Source organism: Rhinatrema bivittatum, chromosome 14, assembly GCF_901001135.1.
Source record: "Rhinatrema bivittatum chromosome 14, aRhiBiv1.1, whole genome shotgun sequence".
In the NCBI taxonomy this organism is placed as follows: domain Eukaryota; kingdom Metazoa; phylum Chordata; class Amphibia; order Gymnophiona; family Rhinatrematidae; genus Rhinatrema; species Rhinatrema bivittatum.
Genome location: NC_042628.1, coordinates 79,706,352 through 79,732,399, shown reverse-complemented (window position 1 = coordinate 79,732,399; position 26,048 = coordinate 79,706,352).

The window sequence follows — 26,048 nt, the reverse complement described above, 5'->3', positions numbered from 1 at the left end:
GGTAGGAGCACTGCTTGACCCGTGCCATTTTTAAAGATGGCGCTGGCCGTCCATTATTCCTACCATGTGACAGGGGCCGGCCAATGGCACGGATACTCTGTCACATACTAAGGGCAAAGGGCCATTGCTGCCATTTTGTTTACTGGCAGCCGACGGCCCGAGAGTGAGAGAATGCTCCCGGGACACCCACTGGACCACCAGGTACTTAAAAATTTTTGGGGGAGGTTGGAGGGATCCGGAGGGTGGGGGGATACTAAAGAACTAATTTTAAAGGGTTGGTCCCGGCACACCAGGGCTCAACTTAAGGGGAACGTGGGCAGGTATTGGCGAAACTCCAGTTAGGTCTCTGCTTCTGCTAGATCTCTTGCCAACAGTGGGCTCCTCCCCGCAGGTAGCGCCAACTCCCCCTCAGTCCAAGGGTCCACATTCACAGCATATTTCCCAAAACAAACCTCCCACACCAAACTCACAGCCCGCCATAAAATTCCACATGCACTATCCATCCATGCACACACTAGCCCACAAACACATTTCCATCCAACACACACCTTATTCCCCCTCTAGCAATCTATGCTGGAAAGCATTCCCTAAGCTATGCCTCTTCATGCTTTCCCTATGAGTTTCATATTGAAGCTTCCAAAAAAATGCTTTCAATGAGGAGATGGAAAAACCAAGGCTGACTCAGCTGGGGTCCTGGTGGTCACATTTTTTGCCCTTCTGGCAGAACTCAGATTGTATTTTCCCTGATCACAAAAGACTCCTTCCAGGCAACACATTTAGCTAGGAGAATGCCCTTTCTCCTGTCCCACAGTGATTCTATGCTACTCTCACAGACAAAGTTTCAGATTTTTTAAAATACAGACTGCTCTAGTGTGTAGATCCCAGCTAATGGAGCTAGCGATGGTCCTAAGAAGTTTTCAGTGATATCTAGTACAAGAGCTCCTGTCGTGACATCACTTCTGCTTGGCAGATGGAACTGCACCCCTGCAGTGACATCACTGGGGGGTACATATACAAAGCTGTACTCCTGCAGTGACATCACTGGGGGGGTCCATATATGAAGCTGTAGTCCTGTACTGACATCACTGGGGGGGTCCATATATGAAGCTGTAGTCCTGCACTGACATCACTGGGGGGGTCCTTATATGAAGCTGTCCTCCTGCACTGACATCACTGGGGGTCCTTATATGAAGCTGTACTCCTGCAGTGACATCACCGGGGGTCCATATACAAAGCTGTACTCCTGCAGTAACATCACTGGGGAGGGGGCGGGGGTCCTTATATGAAGCTGTACTCTTGCAGTGACATCACTGGGGGGGTCCATATATGAAGCTGTCCTCCTGCAGTGACATCACTGGGGGGGTCCATATATGAAGCTGTCGTCCTGCAGTGACATCACTGGGGGGGTCCATATATGAAGCTGTCGTCCTGCACTGACATCACTGGGGGGTCCATATATGAAGCTGTCCTCCTGCACTGACATCACTGGGGGGTCCATATATGAAGCTGTCCTCCTGCACTGACATCACTGGGGGTCCATATATGAAGCTGTCCTCCTGCACTGATATCAGAAACAAGGTTCCCACTATCACAGCACTGATGGAATTATATACCAGTCCCACAGTAAAAGAGAATTGAGAAAAGGAAACAACTGGAGTTTATTTGAAAAGGGTTTACAGTTTTCATGTAAAGAGATATTATGTGGACAATAAATACTATGGGATGGTTCCCGTTTTAAGTTTGAGGACAGGCAATATAACAGATGCAGGAAGAAAGATCTACATACCAATGATGATGATGAGAATCAGCAGGCCGAAGACGCAGCCGATGATGATGCCAATCTTGGTAGGGTCTTCTGTATGGATGGAGTGGAAGGGAAGGTTATGAGGGGCAGAAAGGGAGAGGAAGGAGCAGGAAGAAATAGATGGCAATGATTAGCCGTCAGGAGTTTTCAAACAAAACCGCTTTGTATTAGTTCTGTAGGGATGATTTTGAAATTTGAGTTTGCTACGCCCTCCAGATTACGGCTGTAATTCCGTGTCTGCTGGTCAGCCGGCCCCGCTCCTGCGATGGAAGGCAGGGTTACGCTATCACACTGCTTTGTATATATAAATAATGTTCTCAGTGGTGAACTATCCACACCTCATTTTCAGGCCATGGCAGGAGTTTGGCCCGGGAATTTTTGTTTATTCACACATTACACAAATTACATCTATTCCTCCCCCTATCTTTACAACATGTCAGATGGTCTATAAGCATCCCGACAGGGGGACTTTGCAGGGAATTCACATATTCATGGATACATGGGTGCAGTTATGCCACCTAATAACGTTTTGCTTTTCTATCCGACGCACACTAAAATTTCAAGAGATGTGAGGTGGCTAGCAAGGGTTTCCCCCCCCCCCCCCAGTCTTTATATACAGTATATGTGTCCCATGAATAGCTGTGTGCAATTACATGGGGGGTGGGGGCTATGGGAGTTGGAAGAGCATCCCTGACATGACAAGTGACCTGTACAGTTAGAGCTGCACGCCCCAGCAGCAGGGTCTGGCTTTCTCTCCCCGTTCTTGCTAATCTTGTGAGGCCAAACAGTGCACTTGCCATACAACATTTCATAGTTAGAATACTATAGCATTCAGGGGGCTGTGTTAAAGAGAAAACACCAATGCCATACACCATACAAATGTAAATAAATCTATAAACGTATAAATCTTACCTGTATCAAATTTACAAAGTTACATGGTATTCAACATAGACCTTTAAACATACGGAATTCAGGTGTCCCTGTGCTACTTCTCTAAGCCATCCAGTCATTCATATACAAACATATTGTAATATGTTTACCTTTCAAGCTTTTAGCATCAATGGTTTGTTCTCCAGAACCTTTAAGAAAAGTTGTTTGATTTAATTATTTGAGGGAAATAACTGTGAATATTAAACATGACAAATAAGTCACTATATTTCAGTATAGCATAAGAGATAGATAAGGAATCTGTTGACCAAGCCTGAAAAAAAAGATAAAATGATGTTCTCCTGCTCAAAATTCAAGGAGGCATAATTTCTGTGAAGGTGAAGACCTGCCTTACTGAGTATCAAGTGTTAAATCCAAAGAAATGCAGAGCTGCCTTGAAGAATAAGGTGGCCAGACCTCTCCAGGTCATAAGACATAGGCTGAGGTTTACCTCAGTATCATAAGAGGTCCCTGCAGTTACAGAGGGGCATTTGCTCAGCATGCCGTTTGGCAAGGAGCATTAATACTAAGCAGTAGGGATGTGCATTCGTTTAATCCATTTCCTATGCAAGCATGTAATATGAAATATATGAAACGAATGCACATCTAATTGACACTAATGGGAAATGTATGAAACGAATTAAATAAATGAAACGAATGCACATCCCTACTAAGCAGTAGTGAAATACAATTGCTCAAAAATGACCATTTTTGTTTCATTTTGTTAAATCCAAAACAAATCGAAAATAGCCCTGAAAACCTCACAGAATTTCATTTTCATTTGTTTCAGAAAATAGTACAAAGAGTTTTAATAATTATGGATACATATGGTGGCATTTTATCGAGGTGACATAAGGGAATAAAGGAACTGTGAACCTTCTATTATAATACTATAATAATGTAGTAATATATTAATTGTGTAACACAGGCAAGGTAGTAGTATGATGATACGTGTGATAATGTAATGCACAGTTTAATTAGTCCTGGACAAATCTGGCCCAGATGTAAACCTAGATGCTAAGATGGTTCCTAATACTGACTCGTATATTAATTCTCTACCATTAAAGTGAAAATATAGACAAAACAAAAACCCAAAAATCACTTTGAAAAACATTACATGCTGGCAGCACTGTCCACCATTTTAACATCAGAATAACTGGAAAATATCCAATAAGAAAACACAGTTAATTGGACTAATCAAAAATCAAATCAAAGAGAACCAAGTCAAGGCTTCATTTAAACCAAAGGGAGCTATAGCATTTAATTTAAAAATCCAAAATTGCTCCATACTGTATTGTAAGCTCTAATCTTCTCAAACCTTGACTACTGTAACTCCTTACTACTAGGTCTTCCAGCAAGCCACTTAGCATCACTAGAACTATTACAAAATGCCGCAGCAAGACTCTTATTAGGATCTCGGAAATATGATCACATTACACCTTCTTTGATGTCACTGGATTGGTTGCCAGTACAATCCAGAATCTATTATAAAGTATTAACGCTAATATTCAAAATCAGGTACAAACTTAGGGGTAGATTTTAAATATTTGCGCGATCGCGTACTTTTGTTCGCGCATCAGGCGCAAACAAAAGTACGCTGGATTTTATAAGATACGCGTGTAGCCGCGCGTATCTTACAAAATCCGAGGTTGGCGCGCGCAAGGGGGGTGCACATTTGTGCAACCTGTGTGCGCTGAGCCCAGCGTGCGCTGCCTGTTCCCTCCGAGGCCGCTCCGATTTCAGAGCGGCCTCGGAGGGAACTTTCCTTCACCCTTCCCCAACCTAACCCCCCCCCTAACTTTGCGCGCGCCGGCCGGCAGCCCCGCTCGTGTTCCGGTCCCGGGGGCTGGTCCGGAGGCCTCGACCACGCCCCCGGGCCGGCACCACGCCCCTGGGCCTGCCCCCAAAACGCCGCGGCACGCCCCCGAAACACCACATCGTTTTGGGAACACCCCGGACACGCCCCCTCCCACCCCTTTTCGAAAGCCCCGGGACTTACGCGTGTCCCGGGGCTTTACGCGTGCCGGCGCGCGAGGGCCCTGCGCGCGTAAATCCAGAAGTATTTATGCTCGCAGGCCTTTTAAAATCCGCCCCTTAGATTGTAAGTCATCTGGGGATAGGGAAATACCTATAGGACCTGAATGTAATCTGCTTTGAAATGCTGAAAAAAAGTGTGAAAAGCAGAATATAAAAAATCTAAAATAAAAAAAATAAAATAAAATTCATTCCAATAACACTGGCTTGTAAGGAGCGACAGAACCTTACAATCCTCAACACTAAGATCTCAAAATCAAGGGCTATTGACTATTCCCTACAATACAGAGCACACATCTGATGTAAATAAGAGATTGAGTGTTTTCCATAGCAAGTCCAAAGCTCTGGGATTCTCTGCCTGAGAGGTTATATATTTTACCAGATAGAACATAGTAACATAGTAATGACGGCAGAAAAAGACCAAAATTGTCCATCTAGTCTGCTCAGCAAGCTTCCCAAGGAATAACTGCCGCTCCATGCAGGTTACCCCCATGTTTCTGTTAAGGGGAGTAACCTCCGCTCCATGCAGGTTACCCCCATGTTTCTGTTAAGGGCAGTAACTGCCGCTCCGTGCAGGTTACCCCCATGTTTCTGTTAAGGGGAGTAACTGCCGCTCCGTGCAGGTTATCCCCATGTTTCTGTTAAGGGGAGTAACTGCCGCTCCGTGCAGGTTACCCCCATGTTTCTGTTAAGGGCAGTAACTGCCGCTCCGTGCAGGTTACCCCCATGTTTCTGTTAAGGGGAGTAACTGCCGCTCCGTGCAGGTTATCCCCATGTTTCTGTTAAGGGGAGTAACTGCCGCTCCGTGCAGGTTATCCCCATGTTTCTGTTAAGGGGAGTAACTGCCGCTCCGTGCAGGTTATCCCCATGTTTCTGTTAAGGGGAGTAACTGCCGCTCCGTGCAGGTTACCCCCATGTTTCTGTTAAGGGCAGTAACTGTTGCTCCGTGCAGGTTACCCCCATGTTTCTGTTAAGGGGAGTAACTGCCGCTCCGTGCAGGTTATCCCCATGTTTCTGTTAAGGGGAGTAACTGCCGCTCCGTGCAGGTTACCCCCATGTTTCTGTTAAGGGCAGTAACTGCCGCTCCGTGCAGGTTATCCCCATGTTTCTGTTAAGGGGAGTAACTGCCGCTCCGTGCAGGTTACCCCCATGTTTCTGTTAAGGGTAGTAACTGCCGCTCTGTCAGGTTACCCCCATGTTTCTCTTAAGAGTGGTAACTGCTGCTTCTCTTAAGGGTAGTAGCTCATAGAAGGAGATCTAAATGTGAATTAAAAACACAGCTATTCAAAAACACATATAATTTAACTTAAAAAAAATCAGAAAATACAGAGCCACAAAGGCAAGAAGTACAAAAGTTAATAATCAAATCATGAAGAATAAATCAAATGAGAGAATGGAAGATTCTCAAAACAACCCACTAAATAAGATGAGAAAACTATCATTTGTTTATCATTTTCCGTAACCTTTGCCTAATGTAACTAAGGATTGTTGAGTTCTAGCTATAAATGTTAGTTTGTAAACTGTTGTGATCTATACATGGAACGACGGTATATAAAATGTCTAAATAAATAAATACTTGCAAACTACACACACCATTTTCCGAAACAAATAATATCAAAAGTTAAACAAAAAAACAAAACACTCATGAAGTGAAAATTGGGCTGATAATGAAAGCAATGAAATGGAGATTTTGGTCGCACACATCCCTACTAGTTAGGCTCGAGGAGCTTTCGTGAAGACTTTATTTGCTCCTCTGTTTTGTTAGTAGGATCTGCTTTTATCTTGTAGTTTCTGGGTTAACCTTGCTGGTGAACTTAGCACGAGAGAGAGAAAGAGAGACCCTGGGATGCAGGGGATTTCTGAGGAACAATCAAGAGACCGAGCTAAATTTTTAGTGAAAATCTATTTTGCAGTTGTTCCTGCTCCTTAATCTAGATTGGGTTTTCCCAGCGTTATGGTGATTGCCTGAGCCAGGTCAACTCTGACAAACTGAAGCAGTCCTGGGTTTGATCTGTGGACTTCTAGTTCCAATTTCATTAAGAAACCTGTCATAGGGCTGTCACCCAGCCAATGTCTTCCAGCCATTTTATTCGGTAAAAAAATAAAGAGTAGATTCCTCTGACCTTCATCATCATCATCGTCGTCTTCCATCTTCTCATCACTGGGGTCCATGGAAATTTGGGTACCTGATGAATAATGCATATATCATGAGATTCTCCTCCTTCAACATGAATATCAGGGTCTTCCTTTCATGCAAGGGATCCCCCTCCAATATCAGCGCTCGCACTCTACTCACAGGGATGGTGACTTTAGAATGAACGCGTAGGTGCGCACATATGGAGGAATTTTAAATTGTCCGCACGAGTGCGAGCATAACTGTTTAAATACACACAGCGCACATATGTGCGCTACTAATTTTAAGTGGTTGCATGAGCAAACATTATTCGCATGTCTTCCTTTGTAATTTGTCAGCTTTAACGCACGTAGCTAAGCAGATTTTAAAACACGCGGTGGGTGTGAAGGAAATAGCTCCGCCAGTGTGTGCAGCCTGTCTCTGGTTCTTCAGTCTGCACTCCCACCCCTGCTTACCTAAAGCGAGTTTTCTGCAGATTTAACAGCTCATCAAGAGCTGACGACGTAAATAAGCCCGGGTAACAGCCTGGCACGCTCTGCGGGCATGGAATGTAAAACACGGATTTAAGTGCAGAAATGTTGGCCCAGACACTCTCTAACTCTGCCCCTTTTTCTCACATGTTGGGTTGCTCACGCAGGTGCATTTACGCACACAGGGCCAGATTTTATAACGTGCGCGCGGGCGTAGATTTGTTCGCGCAACCTGTGCTAGAAGGTACTACTGGGGGCAGAAAACCTCAGTCCCCAGGCTCCTCCTACAGCTCAGGAGTAAATTCGGCTGCAAGAAAATTTGATGACAAACATTTTTTCATTCTGTGGTACATTTACATAAAATGTGCCTTATTTAATATGTAAAATTTTATAAATAAAGATTTTCCGACTTTTCTAATGTTTCTGGATATTTTATTCTTTTAGGATTTTCTTTATTTTATTTCTGCATCTTATTGTTTACCCATTAAACCAGCCTTTCCCCTAAGCAAGGAAGCTACCACACCCACTAATATTGCGAGGTCCTGCTATTCCCCCTCCCAAAAAACTGAAAAAAACCACTAACAATGTTATATGCCAGGAAATGGACATGCACAAGGTACTCACTGGTGGAATTAAACTCTGCCAGCGCAGCAGCAGTGGTTACTGAACCCGAACCTATGAATTAAATTAAAAGTGAAAGGAAATTACATTTCTGTATGAACATACGATCATGATATTAACACTGAAGAGGGTAATTTTCAAACATCCTGCATTGCAACAAAGTCTGTGCTCAGTTTAGATTCATTCTGTACTGAGTAGTTTCAAAGTATAACTTACGTGCACAAGTTTGCCGGGAAAATCCTTGTGCACAGATTCACTTGCCCTCTTTGGAGGGGGTAACTTCTGTGGCGTAATTTGCACGTTTACTTTGTTTAATCAAAACGCACGCACATAAAAGCCAAGCTCGCCTCCCGCTTTCTCCCCTGGAACGCCTTTGCTCAGTACACACTAAAGAGGGTGCCTGAGTCACTTACAGGACATCTGTTTATATGCATAGGAACCGGTTTTGTGAGCATAACGGCTGCTTTATCCCATATCTGTTTACTGATCCTGCTTCTCCCTGCCTGGCCCCTCAGCAGGTACCAAATCTATTTATTGCCCATGCTTCCTTCTGCCCCACCAGCCCTTTTCATGCTGTGGGGATATTCTTTATGTATATTCTGCTTTTTTTTTCTTCGCACTTCAAAGTGGATTACATTCAGGTACTGTAGGTATTTCCCTATCCCCAGAGGGCTCACAATCTAATTTTGTACCTGAGGCAATGGAGGGTAAAGTGACTTGCCCAAGGTCACAAGGAGCGACAGCAGGACTTGAACGCTGCTCTCCTGGCTCATAGCCCGCTGCTCTCACCACTAGGCTACTCCTGCACTCCATGCGCTCTCCATATTTATTGACTTGTACTTCTCCAACCTCTGGTAATCCACAGAGAGATTGGTGATAGGGAAGCAGCAGTGGCCCTCGCAGGCTGGGAACATCGGCAGCAGAGGCACGGCTTGCGTAGGCAGCAGAGCTGTAGCAGTACTGCTGCTATGGGGATAGAGCGCATGCTTTGCATCTCAGTCCTGGTGCTTTCCTGTATAAGGGGAATCCCACATTTGCCTCCTACTAGTAGAGCTAAACAAACTCTGTGTGCAGTCCTGTGGGCTCTGAGGCCTCTACAGATGTTTCCCTTTCTAGGAAGGAGTGTTTAGGGAAGTTTGACACTCTCAAGCAGGATGGGTCATTGGTTTAATAAAATGCCATCAGTGTGATGCAGTAGGGGTTTTGGATTTAGCAGACTGGCTTCTCCAGATTCAGACTGTAGTCTGGGGTGCCATCTACACATGGAGTGGTGCTAGTGGGGTCTTTCCTTCCATAGGGAGCCTTCTCACAACGAGACCAGTGAAAGGGCCTGATATCCAAGGAAGTGGGACCCAGTATTTCCAGGAAGGAAAAGGGGTTCTGAGATTTGCAGAAGGGAGAACCCTAAGGGATCTGAAGAGAAGAGATTTCTGGAAAGCAGATGTGTTGGAGACTCTTCATTTGTCTTAAGAAGAGTTAGGAGAAGTGTTTGCTGAGACAGGATTTGGTCCAAGTAGGGCATTATGGAGAAGGAAGAAACTGCCCATCAGAAAAGCAGTCCTAAGGAGTTTCCAGTTTGAAAATGAGTCAACCAGAAACTCACCAGAGTGGTAAAAAGTATTGTGACTGTGTGTTCATAGAGCTGAAGGTAACTATCTGTATTGAAAGAGGGACATCCTAGACTGTGTGTTCATAGAGCTGAAGGTAACTATCTGTATTGAAAGAGGGACATCCTAGACTGTGCGGTCATAGAGCTGAAGGTAACTATCTGTATTGAAAGAGGGACATCCTAGACTGTGTGTTCATAGAGCTGAAGGTAACTATCTGTATTGAAAGAGGGACATCCTAGACTGTGCGGTCATAGAGCTGAAGGTAACTATCTGTATTGAAAGAGGGACATCCTAGACTGTGCGGTCATAGAGCTGAAGGTAACTATCTGTATTGAAAGAGGGACATCCTAGACTGTGAGTTCATAGAGCTGAAGGTAACTATCTGTATTGAAAGAGGGACTTCCTAGACTGTGTGTTCATAGAGCTGAAGGTAACTATCTGTATTGAAAGAGGGACATCCTAGACTGTGTGTTCATAGAGCTGAAGGTAACTATCTGTATTGAAAGAGGGACATCCTGGACTGTGTGTTCATAGAGCTGAAGGTAACTATCTGTATTGAAAGAGGGACATCCTGGACTGTGTGTTCATAGAGCTGAAGGTAACTATCTGTATTGAAAGAGGGACATCCTGGACTGTGTGTTCATAGAGCTGAAGGTAACTATCTGTATTGAAAGAGGGACATCCTGGACTGTGTGTTCATAGAGCTGAAGGTAACTATCTGTATTGAAAGAGGGACATCCTGGACTGTGTGTTCATAGAGCTGAAGGTAACTATCTGTATTGAAAGAGGGACATCCTGGACTGTGTGTTCATAGAGCTGAAGGTAACTATCTGTATTGAAAGAGGGACAGTTAAGTGTGGAGAACTTGCTGGAATTGCTACAGTGAGGGGAAGGGAATAAGTAAAAGGGGCTGTGTGTGGTACTTACTAGAATTGCTATAGTGAGGGAGGTCAGCAGCTGCAAGAAAGGCTGGGCAGCCACACAGAACTGTACTTTAAACTTGCTGGGATTGCTATAGTGGGGTAAGAGAGAGAGAGAGACTGTGGCTGGGGGTAAGGGAACAGGGTGAAGTTATTGGAATTTGACCGGGATACTAGGAGAAAGGTCTTTAAACTCAAAGGTGGCCAATATTCGGTAGGTCATTTACAGGACAAGTTACCTGGCTAAGGTTAGACAGGTAACGTCCCATATATTTATTTATTTATTTATTTATTTATTTAAAATCTTTTCTATACCGTCGCTAAGTTATACACCATCGCAACGGTTTACATGTAGGCACATATTTAATGAGGGTAAAAGTGTACTATAGTACATTCTAACAGGTTTACATGTAGGCACATATTTAATGTAGGTAAAAGCGTACTATAGTACATTCTAACAGGTTTACATGTAGGCACATATTTAATGTAGGTAAAAGCGTACTATAGTACATTCTAACAGGTTTACATGTAGGCACATATTTAATGTAAGTAAAAGTGTACTATAGTTCATTCTAACAGGTTTACATGTAGGCACATATTTAATGTAGGTAAAAGTGTACTATAGTACATTCTAACAGGTTTACATGTAGGCACATATTTAATGTAGGTAAAAGTGTACTATAGTACATTCTAACAGGTTTACATGTAGGCACATATTTAATGTAGGTAAAAGTGTACTATAGTTCATTCTAACAGGTTTACATGTAGGCACATATTTAATGTAGGTAAAAGTGTACTATAGTTCATTCTAACAGGTTTACATGTAGGCACATATTTAATGTAGGTAAAAGCGTACTATAGTTCATTCTAACAGGTTTACATGTAGGCACATATTTAATGTAGGTAAAAGTGTACTATAGTTCATTCTAACAGGTTTACATGTAGGCACATATTTAATGTAGGTAAAAGTGTACTATAGTACATTCTAACAGGTTTACATGTAGGCACATATTTAATGTAGGTAAAAGTGTACTATAGTTCATTCTAACAGGTTTACATGTAGGCACATATTTAATGTAGGTAAAAGTGTACTATAGTACATTCTAACAGGTTTACATGTAGGCACATATTTAATGTAGGTAAAAGTGTACTATAGTACATTCTAACAGGTTTACATGTAGGCACATATTTAATGTAGGTAAAAGTGTACTATAGTACATTCTAACAGGTTTACATGTAGGCACATATTTAATGTAGGTAAAAGCGTACTATAGTACATTCTAACAGGTTTACATGTAGGCACATATTTAATGTAAGTAAAAGTGTACTATAGTTCATTCTAACAGGTTTACATGTAGGCACATATTTAATGTAGGTAAAAGCGTACTATAGTACATTCTAACAGGTTTACATGTAGGCACATATTTAATGTAGGTAAAAGTGTACTATAGTACATTCTAACAGGTTTACATGTAGGCACATATTTAATGTAGGTAAAAGTGTACTATAGTACATTCTAACAGGTGCCGTCAAAGGTTTGGTTACAATATATCATTAGACAAAATAATGTTTAGAGAAGTGTGTCATGACCGAGTGTACTGAAAGTACTTTTACGGTAAATTTATCATACATAGTGTTATCAATATGCTAGTTGTGATGTGGGGTTCATAGACTACTGTACTGTATCGTCCTAAGAACTGTGTGTCGGTGCTTATCTGCTTATTCCTGAATAATTTCTATTCTCCCGTCTCCTTGTAAAATGCCTGTTTAAAAAGCTAAGGTTAGACAGGTATCTTGTCCCATATATTCATTGAATATGCTTGTGTAAAGTTATCTGGCCTTATGTAGCCAATTAACTTTAATATCTGAACAACTATGCTTGAGTATAGCCAATTCAGGGTTTTATTGGCCTTGTGTGGCTGGATAGCTTTCTATTTATCCGGATATCTGAGTAAGTAGTACTGTCAGCATTAAGACAAAAAGAAGGAATCTCTCCCTTCCTCAACCCAATAAATAAAGGCTCAGTCGGGCCGTTTGCCCCCCAGCCCCAAATGTTACTGGGGCACCTCAACACCTTCCCATCCACCAATACCCACAAAATATCTCTGCTGGGAGCGAGGGTATTCTCAGGGCTGCTTCTGACAGCTGGCCCTGGAAGCATAAACTGCAGGAAATGCATTGCACCCTGGAATCCTTATGGATGGAAACTCAACGCGCGATGGGTCAGAGGACAGCACTGGGTATATACTTCTGTCCACTCACCAAGATGAACAAGCAGATTGTGAAATGCTACAGAAATTCAAGAAGCAAATAAGTTTGGCAACACAATAATAATGTAAGAATAACTGGAACAATGTCTCATCAGGACATGAAAGAGATATTCTAGATGCCATAAATGACTTTCATGGAGCAGCTGGTCCTAGAACGGACGAGGTGGGCACTGGGTAGATGCTTTAGATCTAGTGAAAAATACTATCTGGTGCCGATGGTTACTGTTGTGGGGCCATTTAGCAGTAATAATCATCATGCTATCAAATTTGACATAATCACTGGAGAAAGGACATTAAGTATAACTACTGCAGTAGCATAACGCTTTCAAAAGGGAGACCATGATAAAATGAGAGAATCTGAAAAAAAACTGAAAGGAGCGGTTGTAAAGATTAAGTTTGTAAATGGTGTAGACGTTGTTTAAAAATAGCATCTTGGAAGCTCAGCTAAAATGTATTCCATGCATTAAAAAAAAGTTGAACAAAGGCTAAATGACTGCCAGTACAGTTTGGTGAGGGAAAAGAGGCAGTTAAAGCCAACAGGACATCATTCAAAAATGCAAAGCAGGCCTGACTGAAGAAAATAGGCAATGATCAAAAGTACTGGCAAGCCAGATGTAAAACAATAGTGAGGCAGGTCAGGAAAGAAAATGTGATAACATGATTGCCATCAGGTAATAACTAATAACACAAACATTTTCAACCTGTTTGAGGGGGTAAAAGGTTTTCTCAGGAAGAACAAGGAAAAAGCAGAACAACTGAATGCATTCTCTACCTCCGTCTTTACTGAGGATAGGATATGTCTGTACCTAGATAGGATTTTAGACAGTGCTGGGGAGGAGCTGCTTGTTTTGGAACATGTGGGTAGTACTGATGATAAAGGAAGATGAGGGAGGAGATTCTGGAAGTCAAATTTAGGATTTTAGGTAGAAAGTTGAAATCCAGAACCTCCAGGCTTGCATTCTCGGAAATGCTCCCTGTTCCACGTGCAGGTCCCCAGAGGCAGGCTGGGCTCCCGAGTCTTGATGGGTGGGGAAGAAGGCTTTAGGTTTATTAGGAACTGGGCATCATTTTGGGGAAGGGAGGGCTTTTTCAAAAAGATAGACTCCACCTCATCCAGGATGGAACCAGACTACTGGCACTATCTTTTGAAAAAGAACTAGATGATGGGGGAAAGCCGACAGTCGCTCAGGAGCACATGGTTTGCAATGATGAATCTTTGAAGGACACTAACAGCACAGCAGGTGTTCTGGAAGGTGGACCCTTGGACCGAGGGGGAGTTGTCGCCACCTGTGGGGAGGAGCCCCACCAGGTCCTCACCGTCAGTAGGCGAGGCAGAAGACTAGCAGAGACCCCATTGGAGCTTTACCACTACCAGCCTGCGCTCCCCTCAGGTTGAGCCTTTTGGTGTCGGGGTCGGCTGGACTGGGGCCTACACAATGATGGAAGTCCAGAGAATAGGCTGGTACCACAGTCCAAAGTCAGGGTCCAGGCAGGGTCGTGGCAGGCAGCGTAGCTCGTAGGCAAATCCGGTCCAAAATCAAAGCCACCAGGGAGTTTTTTTTGGGGGGGGGGGGGGGGGGGGGGGGGGGTCAGCTTTTTTGTCAGGCTCGACCCTGCCACAGAACAGCATTGGGTGAGGGAAGCCAGCAAATGCAACAGTACCCCTTCCTCCACGCCCCCCTCCTGAGGGTTTCGGCTTGCCGGGATGAGAGGCATGGAAGTGTTTGATCAGATTCTTGTCCAATATTATGGATGCTGGCTCCCAGGGGTTCTCCTCTGGACCATATCCTTCCCAAGCGAGGAGGTACTCCCATCTTACACCATGTCCTCTCATGTCAAGTAGGTCGTGCACCTGATATGTGGTGTCACTCACATTCAGTGGCTCTCTCTCCTCCCCCCTCCACACACACACACAACAGAGTACTCTCTCACTCTCAGTGGCTCTCTCATACCCCCTCAGGAACTCTCTCACTCTCAGTGGCTCTCTCATACCCCCCCAGGAACTCTCTCACAGTCAGTGGCTCTCTGTGCATACATACAAACACAGACACATAACTCTCACATTCAGTGGCTCCCTCTCCCTAACACACACACACATACTCAGGCACTCTGACATTCAGTGGCTCTCTGCACACACACACACACACAACAGAGTACTCTCTCACTCTCAGTGGCTCTCTCATACCCCCTCAGGAACTCTCTCACTCTCAGTGGCTCTCTCATACCCCCCCCAGGAACTCTCTCACAGTCAGTGGCTCTCTGTGCATACATACAAACACAGACACATAACTCTCACATTTCAGTGGCTCCCTCTCCCTAACACACACACATACTCAGGCACTCTGACATTCAGTGGCTCTCTGCACACACACACACAAAGATACTGGTACTCTCTCACATTTAATGGCTCTCTGCACATACGCACAGACACTGACACTGGCACTCTCACATCCAATGGCTTTCTGCGCACACACACAACAAAAGCACCGGCACTCTTACATTCAGTGCGCGCATACACACACACACACACACACAGGCACTCTCTCACATTTGGCAGCTCTCTCTCCCTAATACACACACACACACAAACTCAGGCAATCTCACATTCAGTGGCTCTCCATACAGACATGCACACAAACACAGGCACTAGCACTCTCTTCAGTGGCTTGCTCGCTCTCAGACACACTCGTGCTCTCACTCCCTCACACAGGTTCAGGGCCTTCTCCCTCTCTTCGCCATGCCGCCAGGTCACAGGTCCTCTGTTATTCAGCCCCCGCAGTGGCCTGCCAGTACTTGTTTTCAGGTGCCAATGTTTGGGCTCTGCTAGAGGCTCCCAGGTTGCGGGGCCCCCTGCCAGATCACAGACCCGTTGTGGCATGGACTGTAGCAGTCGTGTTGATGCAACATGGACTCCTGCTGCTGCAGGGCCGATCTCGTAATAAACAGCAAGATTGGCTCCGTGGCAGCAGGAGATTACGTTAACTTACACATGACCCCTGCTTTTGGCTGAGGGGATGAGGAAGTGGCAGGTGAGTGCAGTGTCGGCTTGTGCATGGGTTTGGTTTATCCCTTCCCGACTTGGAAAAACAAACGTCCAGACAATGCAGCACCTCAGCTGTCATTCCCTCTTCCTGTTTAAAGGCCTCCAAATTTTCATCCAGGAAATTAACTATAGGGATGATGTCAGCCATGGGGCACTTCTGGAACTCAGCTGCGCTCCATTTTAAGTGAGCATGCGCCTGCGTAAGTGGGACGAGTTTAAAAGGCCTCTCCACCCATGCCATTACAGTTTTTCCAGGTCCTTCCCAGTTGGCCCAGATAAGGAATAGGACTTCCAAATCCCCCTTAGTTTAATTGCCTCAACTCTTAAAACCCCACCAATCTGTCTATTTGTCTTTATTTTATTACTTGCTTGTTGTCCGTAGCAGAAGTAAAGTTACGCGGCAGGGACCCCACCGAGTGCCTGTGCCTGTAAGTGTTTTAAATTTAGGAATGCCTACACCCCGCCCCCTTTTTTTGAACTTTTCATTTGTGTGCGAATCTCCTGGTTTTGTTGTGTGTGCCAGGCTTTTAGTGTTTGCCATCCAAAGGGACACTGGCTCTGCTAACACCACTGAGAAAAAGGCACTTTTGGATTGTTTGCTTTTGCATGAAGAGAAATTGAAGAACTGGACTTTAAATCTTTTGTTGCATACCCTGCCAGAGTGTCCAGCGCCTTCCTTCAGAGTCAGAGGTGCCCTAAAGCAAGGATATCCCTAGCGTGAGTAGATGTGTGCGAGGAACCAAAAGACAGCTTGAAAGACCATGCGGGTGCTGTCAGCCTCGAGCTCCAGTGCTTTATCCTTCTCCCCGACGGAAGAACTCGAGCACCCCAGTGGCCATTGGACTGGAGAAAGCGAGCTGGGAGTAAGAGTGGCCCCTGCATTCTGGGAGGTCCACAAAGAGGAGGTTACACCAATAAAATCTTGGGATTGCAGTGGAACAGGTCCCAGGGAGGAAAGTCAGAAGCTGGAGGCAGTAGCTGAGAGCAGAAAGTGTCTCACCCATGTGCTGGTGCTGCTGTCTCAGCTCCAGCATGGGGCTCTCCAGCTGTGGCTCCTGTGCACAGCTGCTTTCTCCTGCAGGCACCACGTCCTCTTCTATTCCTCCAGCACAGCGGTAGCCTCTGCTCTCCTTGTTCTAGCTTTTAATAACATTTGGGCCAAAAATTGTGCTGTTTTTATCATGGCAGCTACTTCATGCTCTAGCAAATAGCAGCATCATGTTCAAATTTGGAGTATTTAGGGATTCAAATGCATTTCTGTACATTTCAGTGGACAATAAAATATCTCATGCTAGTCCTGCGGGTGGCATGGAAAATAGCAGTGACCTTGCGTACATTCCTCGCCATCCTTTTGTTAATTGGCTTTGACTCTAGCGGCCTTACAAGAAGCTGCAAATGAACATGCAAGACCATGCAAGCCTTCTGAACAGATTCTGCAGAGCAATCTTCTTGTAAGGAAGAGAGCAAACGCGACAACTCAGTTCCAGAAAGGAGACTTCCGGCGAGTCCCCGCAATGCATTGTGGCATTTACAGTCCTTGCTTCTAAAACCTTTGCTGCAGATCCCAGAATGCATCAGGATGGGAGTGCGAGACATCCAGGAACGGCCTACAATGTCTCTCCTTGAACTGGGACCCTTGGCAGCTCTGAGTGGGGGCACATTCTGATGTTTCGGGACTTACCATGGGCTCTCTGGATTAGAGACAGACTCAGCCAGAGAAGCAGCAGCATTTTCCTATGGGGGTAACAGAAGATAAAGTATTTAGATACATGAAATATCTTAGAACGTCCATAACTTGCGGTCTTATTTTAGTCTTTTTTTCCTTAATGTGCAAGGATGAGATGTAATCAGATCACAGATCGGTGAGCAGGAAACAAAGAGTGGACGTGTGGGAGTATTGTCCTGGGAAAGGCAGGAGATGTAAGAGATGAGGTGGAAGGGAAGAGGTTCATGGAGATCAGTGAGGAGTTCAGCAGAGAAGAAGGAGGGAAATGGGGCAGGGACTGGGAAAGAGGAGATGGGAGGAGGACATGGGGCAAGGAAGAAAGGAGGAGAAAGAGAAGGGACAAGAAAGGAAACAGAAGAGGAAGTTCCAGGATGGAAGTGAAGGACATGGGTTATAAGAGATGGGAGAATAAAAGGAAGAGGGGAGAAGGGACACGAAACAAAGGAGGAAGAGAAATGACTTGGAGAAGGAAGGGAAGAGATGCAAGGGGAAAAGGGTTCGGGGGAGATGGGACATGGATGGAGGACACAGAGCAAAGATGGAGGAGACAGGACATGAAAGGAGGAGGAGAAAAGACAAGGGGACAGGAAAAGAGACCAAGCAGAGAATAGGGAAAGGGGCTTAAGAGCAGAGACGGCCACTGATCAAGGCTTGGCAAGCACAGAGCATCGTCTGACAGGTCAGGTTTTCAGGCTCTTTATAATGAATATGTAGGAGGGTCTCCAAGTTATGCAAGTACGAGATCCCTATTCAGGAAGCCACAAGTTATCCGGCTAAAGTTAGCTGGATAGCTTGCCCTGGATATTCAGTGAGATAAACGTCCCATTGAATATGCTCGCCTAATATTATCTGGCGACAAGTACTCTGATTAAACATCTAAATATCTATCTTTGAATATAGTCGGTTAGCTGTTTTAGGTTTATGGTATTGGGTGGCCTTGTCTGGTCTTCAAAAGATGTCTGGTTAAGAAGCGCTGTAAAAATGTTTAAAAAGGCCTACAGCCCGATTCTCTCCTCCCTCAAATTTCATATATAGCCAAGCACCCCCACCCCCTAAATTTCATAAAAATGTTCTGACCAATTAAGCCTGATTCTTCACTTTGAATGCATATACAGCGTTGCTCTCTGCTTCAACTGCAGGGGGAATGTGGAAAACAGGATTTACATTCAGACAACATCCAACAAGGCATTAATCTGCGCAGTCTGGGTAACCAAGCATCGGGGTAACTTGCTTGATGCGGCCGTTACTACCCTTAACCATTAAGCCTTATGCTCACCTTTGATGCAGCTCCAACACTACTCTCTGCATCAATGGCAGGGGGTGGCAGATGGTTGATGAAACAGATAAGTATGGGAAAATAAGTGTGGGAGCTTGCTGGGCAGACTGGATGGGCTCATTGGTCGTCTTCTGCCATCATTTCTATGTTTACATATCTGCTCTGAAGCAGGTCTACCTTTATCCAGCTAACTTAGGGGCTGATTTACTAAGACTTTTTCTCATAGACACAAAATAGGAGAAAAGCCTTAGTGAATTCAGCCCTTACTCAGGTAACTTAATTCCTCTCCACAACATTCCTCTTTTTTTTTTTTTTTATCTGGCTAGATTTTAGATGGATAATGAATTAGCCACTGCCAGATAAATGGCTCAATATTCAGAAATTCACCACATAAACAGACAACATGTGAGTTATGTCTAAATGGCTTTGAATATTCACCTCTATATGTTCATTATAGATATCCTGAAAATCTGAGCTGTTAGGACTGGGCTAGGAAACTGTGAGTGAGACCCAGCACACAGCCCAGGAGAGGAGAATCACCTGAGGATGAGTGCAAGAGTGAGACCCAGCACGCTGAGCACAGGAGAGGAGAATCACCCGAGGATGAGTGCAAGAGTGAGACCCAGCACGCTGAGCACTGGAGAGGAGAATCACCCGAGGCTGAGTGCAAGAGTGAGACCCAGCACGCTGAGCACGGGAGAGGAGAATCACCCGAGGATGAGTGCAAGAGCGAGACCCAGCACACTGAGCACGGGAGAGGAGAATCACCCGAGGATGAGTGCAAGAGTGAGACCCAGCACACTGAGCATGGGAGAGGAGAATCACCTGAGGATGAGTGCAAGAGTGAGACCCAGCACACTGAGCACGGGAGAGGAGAATCACCTGAGGATGAGTGCAAGAGTGAGACCCAGGACACTGGGCACGGGAGAGGAGAATCACCTGAGGATGAGTGCAAGAGTGAGACCCAGCACACTGAGCACGGGAGAGGAGAATCATCTGAGGATGAGTGCAAGAGTGAGACCCAGCACACTGAGCACGGGAGAGGAGAATCACCTGAGGATGAGTGCAAGAGTGAGACCCAGCACGCTGAGCACGGGAGAGGAGAATCACCCGAGGCTGAGTGCAAGAGTGAGACCCAGCACGCTGAGCACGGGAGAGGAGAATCACCCGAGGATGAGTGCAAGAGTGAGACCCAGCACGCTGAGCACGGGAGAGGAGAATCACCCGAGGCTGAGTGCAAGAGTGAGACCCAGCACGCTGAGCACGGGAGAGGAGAATCACCCGAGGATGAGTGCAAGAGCGAGACCCAGCACGCTGAGCACGGGAGAGGAGAATCACCCGAGGATGAGTGCAAGAGCGAGACCCAGCACACTGAGCACGGGAGAGGAGAATCACCTGAGGATGAGTGCAAGAGCGAGACCCAGCACACTGAGCACGGGAGAGGAGAATCACCTGAGGATGAGTGCAAGAGTGAGACCCAGCACACTGAGCACGGGAGAGGAGAATCACCTGAGGATGAGTGCAAGAGTGAGACCCAGCACACTGAGCACGGGAGAGGAGAATCACCTGAGGATGAGTGCAAGAGTGAGACCCAGCACACTGAGCACGGGAGAGGAGAATCACCTGAGGATGAGTGCAAGAGTGAGACCCAGGACACTGAGCACGGGAGAGGAGAATCATCTGAGGATGAGTGCAAGAGTGAGACCCGGCACACTGAGCACGGGAGAGGAGAATCACCTGAGGATGAGTGCAAGAGTGAGACCCGGCACACTGAGCACGGGAGAGGAGAATCACCTGAGGATGAGTGCAAGAGTGAGACCCGGCACACTGAGCACAGGAGAGGAGAATCACCTGAGGATGAGTGCAAGAGTGAGACCCGGCACACTGAGCACGGGAGAGGAGAATCACCTGAGGATGAGTGCAAGAGTGAGACCCGGCACACTGAGCATGGGAGAGGAGAATCACCTGAGGATGAGTGCATGAGTGAGACCCGGCACACTGAGCATGGGAGAGGAGAATCACCTGAGGATGAGTGCAAGAGTGAGACCCGGCACACTGAGCATGGGAGAGGAGAATCACCTGAGGATGAGTGCAAGAGTGAGACCCAGCACACTGAGCACAGGAGGAGAATCACCCGAGGATGAGTGCACGAGTGAGACCCAGCACACTGAGCACGGGAGAGGAGAATCACCCGAGGATGAGTGCAAGAGCGAGACCCAGCACACTGAGCACGGGAGAGGAGAATCACCCGAGGATGAGTGCAAGAGCGAGACCCAGCACACTGAGCACGGGAGAGGAGAATCACCCGAGGATGAGTGCAAGAGCGAGACCCAGCACACTGAGCACGGGAGAGGAGAATCACCTGAGGATGAGTGCAAGAGCGAGACCCAGCACACTGAGCACGGGAGAGGAGAATCACCTGAGGATGAGTGCAAGAGTGAGACCCAGCACACTGAGCACGGGAGAGGAGAATCACCTGAGGATGAGTGCAAGAGCGAGACCCAGGACACTGAGCACAGGAGAGGAGAATCACCTGAGGCTGAGTGCGAGAACTCAACAGATTCTGCTTCAATAATTCAGCCTTAAAAGAACAGGACTCTACCTCCACTTTGTTTCTTTGGGTCTTTCTCTTCTTTGAACTGATTTGTAGCCTTTGGATCTTCTCCTTCCCTTTATTGCAAATTACTTTGAATTTTGCCTTCAGTTCACTGCAATTTCAAGCAGAGGTGTCAGCAGGTATTTAAAAGGTACGTGGCTCCGGCTCCTGGATCTCCCTGGTCATTGTCCCTCCCCCATATCTGTGTGATCCCTTCAGAATAATGCGATACAATATTAAGAGTTTTAATCCCATGCATGTCTAAAAGCATCAGGGCACAGGTCCATCCAGCCCCTCCCCCCCCCCCCCCCCTGAGATTCTGATATTTAAATTCATGATCATCTCCCACCCACGGAACAATCCGGTAAAATCACAGGACACTACTGTTACTGAGATCCTGCTGACCTTATGGGGGCAATTTAAGAAGCTGACGCCAACTACAATGGGAGAGCCAAGGGGACGTCCTGCACTGAGCGATCATTACAGGGGCTCTCACCAGCTCTGGTCCACTTAGCAAGGCACTGCTTGCTTTCCCTAAATTATTTACCTCTCTACTCCTTCTCTCCATATAACAGACTATACATTTTACATAGAACATGCAATAATTTAACACAGAAAATGACATTGCAATCATGGGAGTCTTGGCAGATTCTGAAACCTTTTCCTGGATCGGCATAAATATTATACATGAGCCTTTGGAACCACAGAGGTCCTTTCTTTAGTTGTCTCAGGCACATTCACATCTGAATAAGGGACCTATGTGATCTTGAAAACATATATACATTTTTGGATAATAGAACAGACGGCTGAGGGGGGATATGATAGAGGTGTTTAATATCATGAGAGGTCTACAATAGGTAAATGTGAATCAGTCATTTACTCTTTCAGATAATAGAAGGACTAGGGGGCACTCCATGAAGTTAGCATGAGGCACATTCTTTTTCAGAATTTTTCTGAAATTTATTGCCAGAGAATGTGGTTAGTGCAGTTAGTATAACCGTGTTTAAATAAGGATTGGATAAGTTCTTGGAGGAGAAGTCCATTACCTGATATTAAGTTGACTTAGAATATAGCCACTGCTATTACTAGCAACAGTAACATGGAATAGACTTAGTTGTCAGGTTCTTATGGCCTGGATTGGCCATTGTTGGAAACAGGATGCTGGGCTTGATGGACCCTTGGTCTGACTCAGTATAGCATGTTCTTCTTATGATTAAAAAAAAATAAAAAATCCAACATAGCCTCAGAGAATCACTGCACTTTCCATCGATAAACAGAATTATGTGTGGGTGACATCATCCAGTGGCACCAAATGGATTCTTCTCTCCAAGCTAGTAGAGATATTTGACACTTGACACATCAACACACTTGCACAATGCTTTGCTGCAGCCCATATCCCCTCGATACATCCCATTGTATCACCTGTGGCATGCAGTGCAAGAACAAAGGACACCCACATGAAACATCTGATACAGTCTCATCACTTTGCACCGATCTTGCCCATGTATGTCTCAAAGATGCCCTCAAATCATTCTAAATATTCTAAACCATATAGTCATTCTACAGCACTGAAATTCTTGACACATTCCCCTCTGTCCTCCTTGTATGAGGCTGATGTACCTACACAGATATGTGTAGCTCATCCAAGATCCATGGGGGAAGGACTCAGATTACCACTGCCCCCTCCCATAATCAGGGTGCTCGCACTGCTCAGACTACTAGCTGAGGGCCTCCGCCTAGAAACCGCGGATCCAGTGCCACTCACCTCAAACTGACTGCTCAGATGCAAGAGCCCATTCTAATTTAAGAACATAATAATATGCCCTACTGGGTCAGACCAAGGGTCCATCAAGCCCAGCATCCTGTTTCCAACAGTGGCCAATCCAAGCTACAAGTACCTGGCAAGTACCTCCACTTACAACAGGTCAAAGGACACTGCAGTCGATCAGATTACAGTCTTCATGAGGAGTTTCTTTATCTCCCTGACTCAGGAGGCAGAAGGAACACTCCACCTTCTCCTCTCCACTATGGCTACAGCAATACCACAAGCCAGCAACCCATCTTCCTCTATAGGGGTTATTTCATAATCAGAACTCCATATTTGGTGTTATTCATTGACCCATTCAGTTGCATTTCATTTTAATTTATTAAAATGTATTTATTGCTTAACACTAATGGCCTAAGTGATGTATAAAATAAAATATTCACAAAAGTAACATATAAATAAAACAAACCATATCTACTACATAAACAAAATCATAGTACCCAGAGCAGATGCATTTCAGGGGATGACCAATATCAATGTTCGAATCCAAACACTTGTTCTAGTAAAAAGGAAACTTTTCAGGAGGAGTCGGAACTTCTTTATACATTCTGAGTTCCATCAGTAATGTGCTGCAAAGAATAGGCACTGCCACCGAAAAGGCTAAGTCTCTTGTTACTGTGAGATGAGTAACTCTGACTGAGTGCACATCAAGCAGTCCCCACTGAAAGGATCTCAATTGTTGAGTTGGTTCATATACTTTTAGAAGAGCATTAGACCAAGTGCAAGAGCTCGAATGAATTAGCTTGCAGTGGAGCCCAGCAGGTCGGAAGTGTTGGACCACCCTGCTCCTCCTCGGAATCAACTAGAGATACCTCCCAGCTCGCAATCTTCATCATTGGAGTCCTGAATGAGTGAGCTTGTACCCTTGGATTCAGAAAGCAATTCAACCAGCATACCCTCTGTTCCTCTCCCGGATCCTCCAGATCATACCTTGCCTCCGGAAGACCTCACTAAATGCAAGTTTGTGGAAAAACTTGGGCCAGCTCTGGGCATCCATGTCCATAAAGTCAAAAACTCCCATTCTGATGATGAACCTTCTGTCCTAGATTTCCCATCTGAACCAGCAGCCCTTCCAGCTCACAACTTCCTTCAAGTTTCACAGATGAGAATATGGGAAATCCCCTTTTCAGGCACTCCTACTGATCATAAGCGAGACCTTAAATACAGAGTCCAACAACCACTGGGCTTTGGAATCATCTAACTACCTCACCAGCAAGTAATTGAATCAGCTTTGAAAAAGGTGAGAACTGGAATGGATCCGTGTTTTCTTCACCTTTTTCATAGCTGACTCAATTACCTAGCCTTTCAAGAAGCTGAAAATGCAGAGGAGGTCCACCAGTTTCTCGTGGACATCCTTGTGAATGCTGCCGGCATGGACATTTTTTTCAGTGAGAAGCTCCAGGAGACAATTGCCCAAATAATGGACCAGAATGTGGCTGTGCAATCTCTCTCAAAAGCACCTGACCTGGCCTCCGTGCCAAGATGCCACTTCTACTCGTACAAACAGCCATATTTCCACGACGCCCTATAGGTCCTTTTACCAGTACTGTCTACCGCAACTTCCAGTTCAGCATCAACAGCTGCTTCCAGCCATACTTTGTCAAAGAAAGTGTCAACCAAAGGCCATGCAACATACCCAAACCAAGCCGGGACCTAGTTTTTGATCCCTTTGAACAATTTGTTCCCTGCCTTGTCCGTGGAAGAATCTAACACTTCCTGGAACAATGGTGTCAAATCACCCCAGAGCCTCCAGATTCTGCAGCCTGGGTAACGATTGCATTTCTCCTGGCTACTGTCTCTCTTGCATTGTACAAAGTCCCATCAGGATGCATTTCATCTGCCACAGTTTTGTCAGGAAGTCAAACAAGTGATAGAGCAAATCTCAGCAACCCAAAGGACGTGGGGCTTTTAATGTTGCCATTTCCTCATCCTTAAGAAGATGGGGGTAATTGTGACCTATCCTGGACTTAAGATACCTGAGCAAACATATCCTCTGAGAGAAATTCAAAATGAATTCTCTCCTTTACATTCAGAAGGATGTGTACGCTAGACCTCAAGGATGCATATGTGCTACCTTCATTTCCAGGTGGACTCTTCCCAGTACAAGATACTCCCATTTGGCCTGTCGTCAGCTGCAAAGGTGTTCACGAAATGCCTTGTATTAGTAGCAGCTCACCTCCATCAATAAGGAATCCAGGTCTTCTCTTACCTGGAAATTGGTTAATCATAGCCAACTCCCAGGAAAGAGGGCTCTGCTCCCTGCATGCAACCATAGACCTAGTGCAGTGGTTGGGTCTCCTAATAAAATTTGAGAAATCAAGTCTGGAGCCAACTCAAAAATCAAGTTCATCGGGGTTTGAACAGATTCACTAGAAAAACTAATGGGGCACCATGTCCTCCTCTTCATTCTGGCAGTTGGAGGGCTGAGAACTGCTGCGGCCTCCTCTTCATTTCAGTGGCCAGTGGGATGGAACTGCAAACAGAGAGGTGCGAACCACATGACCGCTGCATCCTCTTCTGAACTTCAGGGGCTGGCTGCTTGGGGACCAGCAAGGCCCATGACTTCCACCACAAGTGGCTCCAGGCCACCACCTTCTCCAGACTGCTGCCCTGTGCAAGTGCATGGCTTGCACACTGTGTTGTGCTGGCCCTGTGCATGACGCTATACTTTTTGTGCACTTTATCTTAACTGTCAAACTCTTGATAACTTCTCAAGCTTTTTTAGAAAATTCATGTATCTCCTCCATCTGAAGTGTCCATCCTTTGTCAGATCTTAGTATTATCAGGGAAAA